Raw genomic sequence first — 14,737 nt, 5'->3', positions numbered from 1 at the left:
CAAAACTAATTCTGAGTTTGGCTAGATTGATGAGTTAGTGCCAAAATAACACAAGTGTCTGATATATGTGGGTGGGGAGGGGAGAGGAGAGGATTCTGAAAATTTACCCAAAAATGATCCTCTGTGGGTGAAAATATATTAGACGTTATACTTAACAGAATATATTTCAAGAAGAAAATTCCCTTTTTGTAATCTCCTGCTAGGATTAGTTTGGTGGGGATTGGCCTCAGAAAGTTAAACAGTGCAAATGGTGCCTCACATCCTAGTTAATTATAGTGGACCACCAGGTCTGCTATAGCTAAGGTTTAGACCAGCTTTTTGTTTAAATCAGTTCTCTGACAGTTTTGCAACTTTGTAAGTGCTATGTCTGCAATACTGAGCTTTAACATCTTGAATTTTTTTAGCTAATTTTAATCTTCCTTTCGTTGGCAATTCATAGAAAGCAATGATCATATTCAGGTATCACTTAAAATTTTATTTGACACTTAGTCATAGAATGATATACCTTTCAATTGCGGTGCATGTAAATAATAGAAGTCAGGCTTAATATTGGGAAGAGTTTTGTATTTGTCATTTTCTCCAGTGTAACCACAATATTTTGTATTAGTATTTTTTTCTGATGATTTCATTTCCTAATGACACTTTTGTAACTATACTTCTCTAAAACTACTTAATTCTTTTGTCTGAACACTAATATGTAAGTGACATCTAGCATAATGTGCATATAGTTTTTCTGAATAACTTATTTTGATCTTAAACAGTTTTAAAATATTCGTAGCCATTCTACATTAAAATACCATTTTTATGATCTGATAACTATGTTGTCATTTTTTTCTTTTTGGGAGATGAACTGTATACATTATTGCATGTTTTTGTGGTGCATTTGTGATGCTCTGGTACTAAGACATGTGGGTTCAGATCCAGTAAATGCCCTGTATTCCTACTGAAGTCAGCAAGAATTCTGCAAGTTGACTCTGTTGTGTATTTTCCTTGGTTAAATACTGCACTGAAAACATACAGTGCTTTATAAATGTATTTGCTGGGTTTTTTTGTTTAAAAGGAAATGTTTATATTGGAATAAATTTACCAGTCCAATGCTAATATTCATAAATTTAGTTCCCTTCCTTATTTGACTCTAATTTGGATGTCGCGCCTTACCTAACAACCCCTTAGTTCATATGATTCTGTGTCAATAAAAAATGAAAATGCTTATTGAAACAACATTCCTGCAAATATATGTGTAGCTAAACGTCTTTCCATGATTTTTGCTTACTTTCATGCTTGTTTATTTTAAACACAAGTTGGTCAATTTTGTTGTTTAAGATTATACTGCAGTTTTTCTGTGGACCATCTCTTTGTAATGTCGTCAAGGCTTCAGATTTGAAATGAGTGTGGTGGAAAGAAGTTTAATCTAATTTTACCTGAAAATGTGGTGAAATTATGTATGCTCAGAGTAGCAAGGCTAATCAGCTCATTAGAGGGCAACCTGATCCTTCCCAGGGTCATCCCCCTGCAGAGCTGCCCGCAAGCACTACTTTGAGACTAAAAGTAATTCAGCACTCAGACTGATAAGTGACAAATAACAGAGTCATCTGACTTAGGTAGGTGGGGAGAGGATTTTCAAGATGTACCAAAAAGTAATCCTGTATGTACACATGTATGAAAAGACATACCTAACTGAAATATATTTATAGTGGCAAATTCCCCCTGTCTGTTTATTAAGTAGTCTATAAATAGTTCTAGCTTGTTTTGACTTACTATGTTCAACTACTTCATTTCTTTGTCTTCACAGGTACTCTACCACTGATTCATGTTTGCCATTTTGCCATCTTTTAACATTAAAAATAACTCAAAAATAAATAAGTGCTGATCCTGTCTGTTGCCAATCATTTTTGTCAGGAAAAATAAAATATTTGACACTTAATGTATATTAACATTTGTGTTAGTATAATCTGTCCTGCAAACACTTTTACATATGTGTTTAATTTTACACTGTAGTTCCTTTGAAGTCAGTCAGGCTATTCGGGTTCGTAAAATTAAGCATGTAAATTTGCAGGATTTTGTCTGCTTGAATTCATATGCTTATACATGTCTATTCTGTGTTCTGTACTGTTAGTGCTCAGTCAGTGAACTACATGGAAATTGTACCCTCCTAAATCTAATGTTCTAAAAATAATAGTTACTTTTTGTAACATAATTTAATCTTGCTGTATAGATTCTTTATTCTTATTCAGTATTCTTAGAGACTTTCTGGTGGTTCCAAACTAATTATGAATGCAATTACATCCATTTCACTGTGTGTCCTATTTAGAACCTGTTGAAATCAGTTCATTCCCATTGACTGCAGTGAGCAATGGATCAGGCCTTATAGTTTAAAGAATGCAGCTCATAAGAAAGATAGTGGATGAAATTAATGCCTGATTAGAAGGGCCAGTTAACAGGGCACTTCCTAAGGCAACATTTAAATCCCATATAACTTTAATTTGGAGTTGAAGTGGGCATAAATGGTGCATAGGGCCTTGTGTGGATGTTCGGCACATTAAAAAACTGCAGTCAGTTTGAGCTGTGACTCTTTGGATCTCTCAGTTAGGGGTATAATTGTTAACTCAACACTTACGCTGCTGCTGTTTTGCATTTTATTCAACATGGAGAGTGAAACTAAAACAGTGAAGTTGATCAATTTGTAGATTTCATTTTCTGGGTTTTGCACACCAGCAGTTGTTCTTAAGTCTCCAAAAATTTAAAACAACACTTAAACTTTAAATTGAAAAAAGTTTATTTTTTAACTTACTAAAATAATGAATAGAGCTCTATTTGTGTTAAGTTTTGATAAACTTTTTAGCAACCTTATACTGAAAAATACTACATCTCTTTAGTTCTGGGGTGTCAAACTCATTTGGCTCAGAGGACTGAATTGCAAGTTAAATTATTGTTCATGGTCTGGGGCATAAATAGAGGACTTCAGACTCCTCTTGATCCAGAGCAGTCTGACATTGATGTCACTAGGAGCTTTGCAGTGAGATCAAGGGAAGGATATGGCCTTTGTGTAGTAACTAAACTTATATATTCTTCATTTAGTACCTTATTGTCATATTTAGCAACGTTCAGTGGGAAAAATATGTCCTCCTTTTAGAGCCACTGTTATTTCTGCCCGCTGTTTTTTTTCCCAGTCTCCTTTCTTTCTCTCTCCATCTTCCCTGTGTGTTTACTCTGTTTTTCCCTCTGCATTTTCTTACCTGAAGCAGCTCCCAGTTCCCACCTCCTTGTAAGCTTAATTTTCACACCTCCTTCCCCATTCTATCCATGAACATGATCAGCTGAAGATAGTTGGTGTTAACACTGAAATGTTGTTGCTGGATTTTAGATCTGAGACACCAGCTCCCCTCCATGAGATTAATAGGAAGAAGGGGAGTTCATGCTCCTCAGTCACTGTTTCTACCTGTCTGCAGACTCAGGCACCTGGCATTGCAGCAGTTTAGCTAAGTTCACATTTACAAACTTTTTTTTAACCATTAGGGTTAGGAACTTATTTAAAGAAGAAAAAGAGAGCTGAAATTCTACAGTCTGAACATGTCCTGTGGGAAATGTAAATACATCAGGCAGACCATATCCAGCCCATGGGCAGTATGTTTGACGCACCAGCTATAATCAGTTTAACTGAGAAACTCTTGGTGGTGAGGTTAGAAGGGACAAATCTGTTGAACATGTGCATGTTCTTAAGGGCATGAAGAATCACAACATCCCTACCCCCTAAATTAATAAGAGGCTTCAGTATAAGTTGAACTTTTCAGTGTGTTGCTACATTTGTTATAATTTTCTATGTATTTACATTAGTGTGGTTTAATATTTTGGCAGTGATCATTCATAATGCAAATAGGTTCCTGAAACAATGACTTAGTTTAGCATTTATGGCAGATGCAGCAGTGAATTAAAACGTCTACCAAGGAAATGGTAAGACTATACAATGTGGTAAAGGGTGTGTGTGTGTGTGCGTGCTCGCTCTCTCTCAGTAAAATTGATCACATTGACATCTTCAAAATAATTGAAATGTTTTTCTGTGTATGTGAAAGTTAAGGTGATAAAAAACGATGGTCAAATTTCTTGGTGTAGACAGAGATTAATATTCTGATTGTGTGGAAGTTGAAATACAGCAGCTTCCACTGTAAAAATGTTTAAGGGGGATAGATTTTAAATTTTCTGTTAATAGACTTTTTCTGTAGTAATCAGTGTATACAAACTCATTCTCTTTATACTTGGATCTGTGATGTATTCTCTGGCATACTACCATCTTCATTGCTTCTAGCTGAGTTGCAAAACAAAAGTTTCTAGTTGTCATGGTTGGGAAGAAGAGTTTGAAAATATGAATGCTAATGACTCAAAAACCAAAGGGTAAATAAAAAGAACCCCACATTTTATTAATTTTTTTTTTAAATCTCATGATTTGTTTGGGGGCTTGGCTCATGATTTTGGTGTGGTTGGCCTTGGCAATATTCTGTACACTGCTTGGTGAGGACAGAGTGGTGCTCCCGCATTGTTGTGACCAGCTGCTGCTTTTCTGTCCAGGACATCTGCTACCTGGACAACTTGTTTTGCTTTTACCTAAATCCATGAGCATGGTTCAACGGTTGGACCAGAGAATTGGGTGTCAAGACCTGGTTTCTGTTCCCATGTGTCACTGAGTTGCTTTGTGTCATTGGACTGTCCCTTAAACATTTCTCTGCCTGATTCCCAATGTGCAAAATAGAGGTAGGACCCATCTTTATAGAACCTTGAGAGCATTTGTGTCACTACAAAGTGGTGGTGGCATTGCAAAATATTGTAGCTTCAACACTAGTGTTGCCTGTAATTTGGAGTAGATTTTTGGTTAGAGTCTGAAGTTGCATTAATTTTCCTTTCCATTTACCCAAATAGCAGTGTGCATTTAAGTTAGGGATGCCTGGTTTGTGTGGAAACAGTCCTATTACAGTACACTTCTGAATCAAGGTCTCCAGTACATTTTTAGGTTTTTTTCTACCTTCTCTTTCACACTACTGTAAGTGAATTAGTTTGTTGGATGTAAGCTTCATTTTTTAAGCTTATGTTCAATAGGCATTTGGCTTTCTTTCAGGTATTCAGATTTCTTTCTGTGTATATTTGACTTCGTGACTCTTGTTCAGGAAAATGTGTGCTTCAGAACTACTATTTTTTTGAAATATCTATAATAAAAGCCAAGTACTATACGGCAGTTGGCATATTTGTAATACTGCAGGTTTTTTGGATGACTACTCAAATTCAAGAGGGGTTTGATCATTACATTTTTAGTTCTAAGAGAAGACCTTTTTTCATTGACTCCTCTCCGTTGGTTTTTCTTCATGGTGGTATTGGTACTGGCAGAGCTGAGATGCTGCTGCAGTCATTCATATAGCAGATGACGGTTAGTGTAAACCACTGATCCATTACTGTGTGCTGGCTCAATGGTGAAAAGTTGCTGCAATTTCCTGCCTCTCTTTCAAAGAGAAAATGGACCCTCTATCCTGGTATGCTGGAATCTGGAATTCTGTCGTTTGCAACAGTTAATCAAAGTTTTTAAACTTGTCTTCAGAGCTGTAATTTAAATCATTTTGCCTTGCTGATAATTCTGGTGATTACTATGGTGTGGCCCAACAAACTGTTACGTCACACCACAGACTTATTTGCCAAATTGCTTATCCTTGATTGATCCTATAACTGCTAACATTATTTTTCAAGCAAGTTGGTCTGTAAACACTGTAAACATGGAAGGCCATGCCTTCCAACATGTTTGTACAGCATCTATCACAATGTCATCCCATTCTGGGTGGAGACATTTCAGCATTACCGCTATACGATTACTAATAATGATCATAATTAATTGCTTAAACATTTGGATGATTGTACTTAAATGTTAAAATATGGATGTCAATCAATATAATACTAGTTAAGAACCTGACAATTGTACTTTCATCTTCATGCTTAATCTAGTTGACAACATATCCTTAATTTTACAAGTATTCCTAGTATGGAATGGCTTTATTTTATTTTTTGTGTGGTAGAACAAGAGTTCTAGAGGAAATCTTGAGTGTGATGCAGAGTTGGCTGTTTTTGCTATGTCTTTAGAAACTAGTGACACCTTTGCCCCGCGTGGAGACATTGAAGCAATAATTTTAGAGGATCTCCCACTATACTTCACAGAAATGCAAACTACAGTTTTATATATAAACTGTTTCAAGTGAAGAATGAATGATCTAGTGTTTGCTATATTCCAGTTCAGTACAAATGCATCGTACGCTGAGCTTACTTGAAGTGACAGCAATAGTTCTTTATTTAGTTGCAGAGCAGAGCAAAACAGAGCTGACTGTACAGCAGTTGTCTTTCAGACGTGTCTAAATTTTTCAGTCTATTTATGACTATCAACAAACACTTTGTACATAGTTTTGCCACGCATTGAATGCTTCTATTTTCCTTTAATTTAGCTTAAAACTAGTAATGGAATTCCTGAGGTTTTGAAAGGAATAGTTCTTGGCAAGCCTACAGTTTTGAAACCAAAGGCAAATTAAGATACCAAGCAACACGGAGGACTAGGATAGGACTACTTCAGAGAAGAATGTTAAAATTCTTCTGATATTTTAGAGACAGTTCTTTCATATAAAAAAAGACTTCTCTTCTTTTAAATAAGTGTTTAAAACTGCAAATGTAAATATTATAAAAATGTTTTTTTTAAAAAAATTAAATAAATAAATCCTCTAGCTCTATTCAGTGTCACTTAAATGTTAGGGCTTTTCAGCCAAGCATTAACACTACAGAGTATTTCACACTTTTGAGGTTTTTTCTCTGGTGGACTGTATTAAATATTTCAAATATTGATTTGCAGATGTAATTATTTCCTTAAACTATAGTATGATATTGCTTTTAAATTACAGCAAAATGGTAACTGAAAAACAAATCTAATCCTCCTCGGTCATAAGAACTGTACAACTATCAGAGGGGTAGCTGTGTTAGTCTGGATCCACAAAAACAACGAGGAGTCGGTGGCACCTTAAAGACTAAGAGATTTATTTGGGTATAAGCTTTTGTGGGTAAAAAACCCACTTCTTCGGATGTATTGAGTGAAAATTACAGATGCAGGCATAAATATACTGACACATGAAGAGAAGGGAGTTACCTTACAAGTGGAGAACCAGTATTGACAGGCCAATTCAATCAGGGTGGATGTGGTCCACTCCCAATAACTGAGGAGGAGGTGTCAATACCAAGAGAGGGAAAATTGCTTTTGTAGTGAACCAACCACTCCCAGTCCCTATTCAAGCCCAAATTAATGGTGTTAAATTTGCAAATGAATTGTAGTTCTGCAGTTTCCCTTTAAAGTCTGTTTGTGAAGTTTTTGTTGTTGAAGGATGGGTACTTTTAAATCTGTTTAATGTCCAGGGAGATCAAAGTGTTCTCCTACTGGCTTTTGTACATTACTATTCCTGATATCTGATTTGTGTCCATTTATTCTTTTACATAGAGACTGTCCATTTTGGCCAATGTACATGGCAAAGGGGCATTGCTGGCACATGATGGCATATATCACATTAGTAGATGTGTAGGTGAATGAGCCTCTGATGATGTGGCTCATGTGGTTGGGTCCTCGGATGGTGTCGCTAGAGTAGATATGGGAACAGAGTAGGCAACAGGGTTTATTATAAGGATTGGTTCTTGGGTTAGTGTTTCTGTGGTGTGTGGTTGCTTGTGAGTATTTGCTTCAGGTTGGGGGGCTGTCTGTAAGCAAGGATTGGCTTGCCTCACAAGGTCTGTGAGAGTTAGGGATCGTTTTCCAGGGTAGGTTGTAGATTGATGATGCGCTGGAGAAGTTTTAGCTGAGGACTGTACGTGATGGCCGGTGGTGTTCTGTTGTTTTCCTTGTTGGGCCTGTCCTGTAGTAGGTGACTTCTGGGTACCTGTCTTGCTCTGTCAGTCTGTTTCCTCACTTCCCCAGGTGGATATTGTACAGTTATCAAGCATTCTTAAAACTACAACTATTAACCAGTGCAATACGCCAGTCCAAAATTTATTTAAAACAGTTAAAATGCACTCCTACTCTTTAAAGTGTAGGTCCAGGCACCCTATCAGTGGGTGAGACACACATGACTGCCCCTCTACACACCCCTTTATGCACCATTTCTATGAATCATTTACGCAATACTCAGGCTTTTTTGGTGACTGCATCTTCTCAGACAGCTTCAACTCCTGATTTGTGTGCCACCATCCAGTCTTGTTTCTCCTTCTCGATTTCTTGCAGTCATCTTAAGACTAGTGTGGCCTAAACTGGAGTCCTCTTCCTTTCCTGTCTCTGCTCATTTCCCTCACCGTTCTCAATTACTTCTGACAAATACCACCATCCTCCCTCTCACTCAGGCCAGTAACCTGGGAGTCGACTTTGGTTACATCCTCTCCCTGGACCTGGACAAAAAACATGGATGTGCAAATACAGCTGCCTGTTTCTCCAGAATGTTTCCAAGATGAGTCCTTTCTTTTTCTCTTCGCAGCTAAAGGTCTCGTTCAGGCCCTTATGTGACCTTAGGTGTCAGGGTAACCCATACTGAAAATGCCAAAGGCAGGGCAGGCTGCAAAAAGGAGAGCAGATTCTCCCCAAACTGGTGGCTAACTAGTTAGTCGCCAGTCAGTCACAAACTGAGCTCCTGATCCCTCATACTGGTTATCAAGAAGCTTAGAAAAAAATAAATCGCACAGTCCCCTTTATTGCATTCCAGTCGCCGGCTCCCAATCAGCAGATAGGTCCAGTAAAGTGCGAAGTTATTTAAAGCTCTAGACACTACAAAATGTTCTTCTGATCCCGAAGGGCCAGCCACACTACCAGTTCAAGATGAGTCTGGATCTTACCCAAAATACCACACTGCCAGACGATCCTTGAGTATCTAAAACTAAAGGTTTTATTGTAAACAAAAAGAAAAGGAAGAAGACAGTTGTTAAATGGTCAACACAATCAGATACATATATATGACTTCAGAGTCCATATTTCAGGTTCTTAGCCGCATTGGTGAGATTGCTGTTGTGTAAAGTCCCTTTGGAACATAGACCATCCAAACTTTGCACATCAGTCCTTTGTTCAAAGCTTCAGTTTGTAGGGAAGTTACTCCAAGGTGAGAAGCAGGCTTGAAGACAAAATGGAGAAGATGCAGCTGCCTTTTTATATTCTTTGCTATGTGGCTTGTACATCATCTGTCTCAAACATAAGCTCTCAGCAAGTGGAAATGCACTTGGAGTCGTGTGTCCCCCCCCACTAAGAAGCTTCTCTCAGTGGGTTCATTGTACAGGTGATTGCCCTTGATGGGCCATTAAACAGGCTGGATAGTGCTGATGCCAGTCTGTTTTGGTGTGCCACCCAGATCCACAGCACACATTTAAACTCGTGATACAAAGATGATACATATAAATAAGCTTATTTAGCAAATCATAACTTTTCCACTGATACCTTACATAGCACCTCTTGTAAGACTTATTGCGGTCACCCATATTCCATATAGCGTCACACCTTGACTACTGTAAGTGCCTCTTCCCCAGCCTTCTTGACATCCATATTACTGCAGTCCACACAGAAGAAAGATGTTAAGAATCACTTCTGTAGTTGCTAGGTCCTCCTTGTGTACTGCATCAAGTTAGAGCCCTTTTTCCTTACCATGAAAACACTGTTTAATTCTTATCCTCCCTCCTTCTCTGCCCTTGTCCTTTTGTGCATAAACCCAACCCCACTCCTCTGCCATTGATTTCACTCACCACCCTATGTGTCTGTTTCCTTTCCTTCCATGCCACATTTTATACCTTCAGAAAAGGGACTATCACTTAATGTGTTGCACAGCACCTATCAAAGTGGAGCCCTGATCTTAGTTGGAGGACTGTTAAATATTAATAATAATTAAAATATATCTATGCTTATGCACAACAAAAAGACCAAGTTGTTGTCCTAGCTATCTCTCAACCAAGGGTAGGTCGACATAGCTATTGTGCTCAGGAGTGTGGATTTTTCATGCCCCTGAGTGGGGTAGTTATATTGACCAGACCTCATGGTGTTCAGGTACCCTAGCTTGTCAGTCTGTGTTTATAAAGCACCGAATCCTGAAACCTGCAATGGGCTGCCACCTTGCCTCCTTAAACTGATAAGGATGCAGGCAAACTATGCACTTCCGATTATAGACACACATCTGGTCTCTGTCTTGTGAGTGCAAATTATTTCTACTATTAGGTGCGTCCTACAGTCTTATGCACATAACTAACCTGCCTGAAAAAGTGTTTGGGTGAGTCTTCCAAACCTGGTTTCCTTTCCTAGTGATTCAAAGTGCTTTTAAGCTAGGGGAGCTCATTGGTGACACTATGACAATGCCATACAATAAAGGTTTTGTGGGAGGGGAAGATGACTTTTTCTAACCCTAAGTAAATGGTTGCGAACAGTGATTTCTTGCATCTGGTTGGTCTCTGAAACACTTTTGAGCCCAGGGTATATGGTCTGGTGAAAAAAGTAATACAGTAGGTTGTCATCCCTGATCTGCTGACCTAGGTGAAAATGACCTAAATATTTGTCTAAAACTTGAACAAAATCAATATCAGTAGGTTGTCCTTAAAATGGTCTTACTGCAGAATTAATGAGGGAAACACATTTTTTGAAATTGGGAAGGCCAAGTAGGTATTTTGGTCACAATGTTGCCAACTCTCATGATTTCATTACAAGTCTTATAATATTTGGTGTTTCTTCTTAAAGTCCTGAGCTCTCGGAGTTAAATGATTATGTTTAACTCTCTTTCTCTCTCTCTCTTTTTTTTTTTTTTTAAAGTTCCTAGACCTCACATTTGTGGAGAAAAGATTAAACATGAACACTAAAGGCTCAAAAAGTAAAAGGTAAATAAAAACATCAGAATATTTTTTTTAAAGTTTTAAATCCATTCCAATTACTGTAAAGAGTTTGAGGCCTGAATGTTTGCGGTGCACTGACGGTGAAAAGATGAATTTATTGTTAAGCTGTCAGTTGAAACATAGTTACAGTTTCTAAACTCATTTTAAAAGCAGTTTGGTTCCTTCTACAGTAGGAGGTCAAACTGTTAGAAACAAGACCTACTTTTAAATCAAATTAAAATCTGTTAAAGGCCCTCTGTTAGGGGTATAAACAAGATAGACAAATGCTACAAAAGTTACTCCAGCAGTAGCTTTTGAAGATGTCCTCTTGTTGCCTCTTTCTTCAGGAATTTTCATTTTGTTGACATTCAGATTGGTTGGGACCTAGATTCATTAAACATCTGACAAACTTTACCTCTCATATCTACCTTTTTATAACTTAACTTAAAGGGACAGATCCTGATCTGTGTTTGCCTTTTGGGTGCTTAAAACCTTTAATCAATTAGGATAGCACTTAATATCTCAGCATTTATTGTGCAGCATTTAGGCTAGTCATTGGTTTGGGAGTTTCCAGATAATAAATTGCAAAACTATATAAGACATTGGTCATTTGAGTGTAAATTTTCTTTTTATACACAAAACATGACCAAAAAAATCTAACTGGGTTAATATGGTAAACTGGATGGTCCTCATCTCCCTACACGATACTCATATTGGTACAATGGATTATAGTTAAAACAAGTAATTTATTCTTTAACCTCTGCTCTAAATTTTTAAAAAGTATTTAATAAGGCATGGTTGGTCTGAGAGGATGCCAGCTTTTACTGCGTTCTGGGATCTTGCCGTTATAACTGACTGCTGTTTTTCTTCATTCACTGTGGGGTTTTTTTTTTTAAGAAGTTCTGATATCCCAGTTCCTGATTTCTCCCCCGCCCCCCTGAAGTTGGAGTTTGTGGGACAGATAAATACTACATGAGCCTTATTAGTTAATGAGGAGAGCTGAGTTATAGACACTTCAGATATTAAATAAGATAGTTTAATTTTAATCTTAAACTGGAATTTTAAAGTAGCGATGTTTACTTCTAGGTAGGTAGTTGTTTAGGGTATTTGTGGGTCCCACTTCTGGAATGGGTTGAAGCATTGCCCAACTCTGTACCAGACCTGTATGGCATAGATAACCTGATCTTGGCAGATATTTAGTATTATACAATTAAGGAAAGGAGTTGCATTAAAAATGGGGATTGACAAGGACAGGACACATTTATGCTAATAAATGGAGTGACATTAACCAGCTTGTTATGCCTTCTGTATGTTGTAATATAAAGTGCTTTTCTGTTAATTATATAAGGTGAATGGATGAAATGGAACTCTACAGATCAACTGGCTTCTATACTGATTTAAAGTCAGAATAGGATTGAGTGTAATACTTTTCTGAAATGTTAAATCCTAGGCATAAGTTACTAAAATTTGAATGAATGCAACAGTGTATGTATAAAGCAAGTAGTTATATTGTTCAGTAGGAATGTCTTCTGCTTTATGAAAATTCTGAAAGTTATTTTTGTTCCATTTGCTATATCTTTAGGTGCCGCAATGTTTGACAACCATATACAGTTGCATTGTTCCTTTCTTAAAATAACAGTCAACATTTTATTCCAAAACCTGTACTCTGTTCTTCATGCCATAAAATCTAGAATGGATGTTCAGATTTTTACTTGCAGTCTCAAATATTCTACGTAAAAGCTTGTGGCTTTTTTTAGACAGATACTTTATTCTAGTTATGAAAGGTAATTGTCTTTATGTAGATTTATATCTAAAATTATGGTTTTGTCAAAAGAGGCAATTTGCTACAATTTAGATAACAAATTATCTTCTGTTTTCTTGATAATGCTGATAGGTTAATGATTGTATACTTTTTTTCTGTAAAACAGATTTTTAGCTTTCTCTGTTTCATCATATGGGTGCATTCAGGCTTAAATAAATTCAGCTCTTCCACTACTAGAGTATACAAATGCTAGTCATTCAAAATGTCAAAGTTTGGATGTAACCCAGGAACTGAAAAGAATGTAACCTTTCATGTATTGAGAGATATTAAGCCTTCCTAGTGGGGAGGGATAAGTGAGATACTGTATTTATGAGGTTATTTAAACAGTTAGGCTTTAGAGTTGTTGTGTGCCAAATGTCTTTCTGAAGTGTGTGGCATACTGTACCAATTAAAGAAATGTAGCTGCAGAGTCCTTCAGTATTCTCGACTTTTTAAGATTAATCATGGAACCACAGCAGAATACTTTGAAAGAATGATGGAACGCTAAAAACTAGCAATTTATGGTGAAAAGTTGCAGTATTTCTGTGTCTCTGCCACTAACAGTAAACATTTTGGGCTGTCAGTTGGAGTGCTTTGAGAATGAACTTTTTTTACTTACCACTACAAACGTTTGATATTAATCAACTCCAGCACCAAACAAAGCATTAGTGGATTTTTCAGTCAGACTACCTTCCATGAATGTTCTACTTGAGGTATCAGAGTAACAGCCGTGTTAGTATGTATTCGCAAAAAGAAAAGGAGTACTTGTGGCACCTTAGAGACTAACCAATTTATTTGAGCATAAGCTTTCGTGAGCTACAGCTCACTTCATCGGATGCATACTGTGGAAACTGCAGAAGACATTATATACACAGAGACCATGAAACAATACCTCCTCCCACCCCACTCTCCTGCTGGTAATAGCTTATCTAAAGTGATCATCAAGTTGAGCCATTTCCAGCACAAATCCAGGTTTTCTCACCCTCTGGCCCCCCCCCCCCCACACACACACAAACTCACTCTCCTGCTGGTAATAGCTTATCCAAAGTGACCACTCTCCCTACAATGTGCATGATGATCAAGGTTATGGTCATTTCCAGCACAAATTCCCCCCCCCCACACACACACAAACACACACACAGCAGGAGAGTGAGTTTGTGTGTGTGTGTCGGAGGGAGGGGGGTGCATTTGTGCTGGAAATGGCCCACCTTGATTATCATGCACATTGTAGGGAGAGTGGTCACTTTGAATGAGCTATTACCAGCAGGAGAGTGGGGTGGGAGGAGGTATTGTTTCATGGTCTCTGTGTATATAATGTCTTCTGCAGTTTCCACAGTATGCATCCGATGAAGTGAGCTGTAGCTCACGAAAGCTTATGCTCAAATAAATTGGTTAGTCTCTAAGGTGCCACAAGTACTCCTTTTCTTTCTACTTGAGGTAGCTAGTCAGGTATGAAACTTCAAATTATAAAGTGACCATGTTTAACATTGTGGCATTTAGGAAGATTATAGTAATGGAAGGAATGAGAAGATGTCTTGTTTTGCTCATAAACCTATAGTTGCTGTAAATAAAACTATAGCAAAGACTGTTAATAAAGTATGGTGTTTAAATTCTTTTACATCAAAGGAAGCCTGCTGCCAGTGCCTCATAACTTAACCCTATTGACAAATGTAAATTAACTCTCTTCTTGCAAACTCTAATTCTGGATTGATTGATTGGTTGCTTTTTCCCAATCTAGATTGACAGGGAGCAGAGACTGGTAATCTCAGGAGTTTTGGTTCAATTTCAGTCCATTTTCCAGTGCCTCAGGAGACAGTGGTACCACACTGCTGCCCCTTCACATTTAATTTCAGCATGAAGAGAAAAGCTGCATATTTAGTCTTGAGAAAAGAAGGCTGGTGTGGGGGGAAGTTGATAACACATTTCAAATAGGGCTGTTATAATGAGGATTATAATTCACTGACCTCCATGTCCACTGAAGGTAGGACGGGAAGTAATGGGCTTAATCTGCTGCAAGAGAGAGTTAGGTTAGGTATTAGGAAAAACTTTCTA

At 37.6% G+C, this 14,737-nt stretch overlaps 1 protein-coding gene across 6 annotated transcripts in view; it reads left to right on the top strand.

Moving 5' to 3' along the window:
• The window catches only part of FRS2 (fibroblast growth factor receptor substrate 2), an 85,604-nt gene that overhangs the window by 953 nt on the left and 69,914 nt on the right, over positions 1–14,737 (top strand). For 3 of the 6 annotated variants that reach the window (XM_048835807.2, XM_048835806.2, XM_048835803.2), the window contains exon 2: positions 10,826–10,890. The exons of the other annotated variants lie outside the window; for them this stretch is intronic. The gene's annotated coding sequence lies outside the window, so the exon portion shown is untranslated. The remainder of the gene's footprint in view (positions 1–10,825; positions 10,891–14,737) is intronic. 6 annotated transcript variants of the gene reach the window in all.

This window comes from Caretta caretta, chromosome 1 (genome assembly GCF_965140235.1).
Source record: "Caretta caretta isolate rCarCar2 chromosome 1, rCarCar1.hap1, whole genome shotgun sequence".
Classification (NCBI taxonomy): Eukaryota; Metazoa; Chordata; order Testudines; family Cheloniidae; genus Caretta; species Caretta caretta.
The sequence above is the reverse complement of the archived record's forward strand: the minus strand, read 5'-3'. Positions and strand labels throughout refer to the sequence as shown.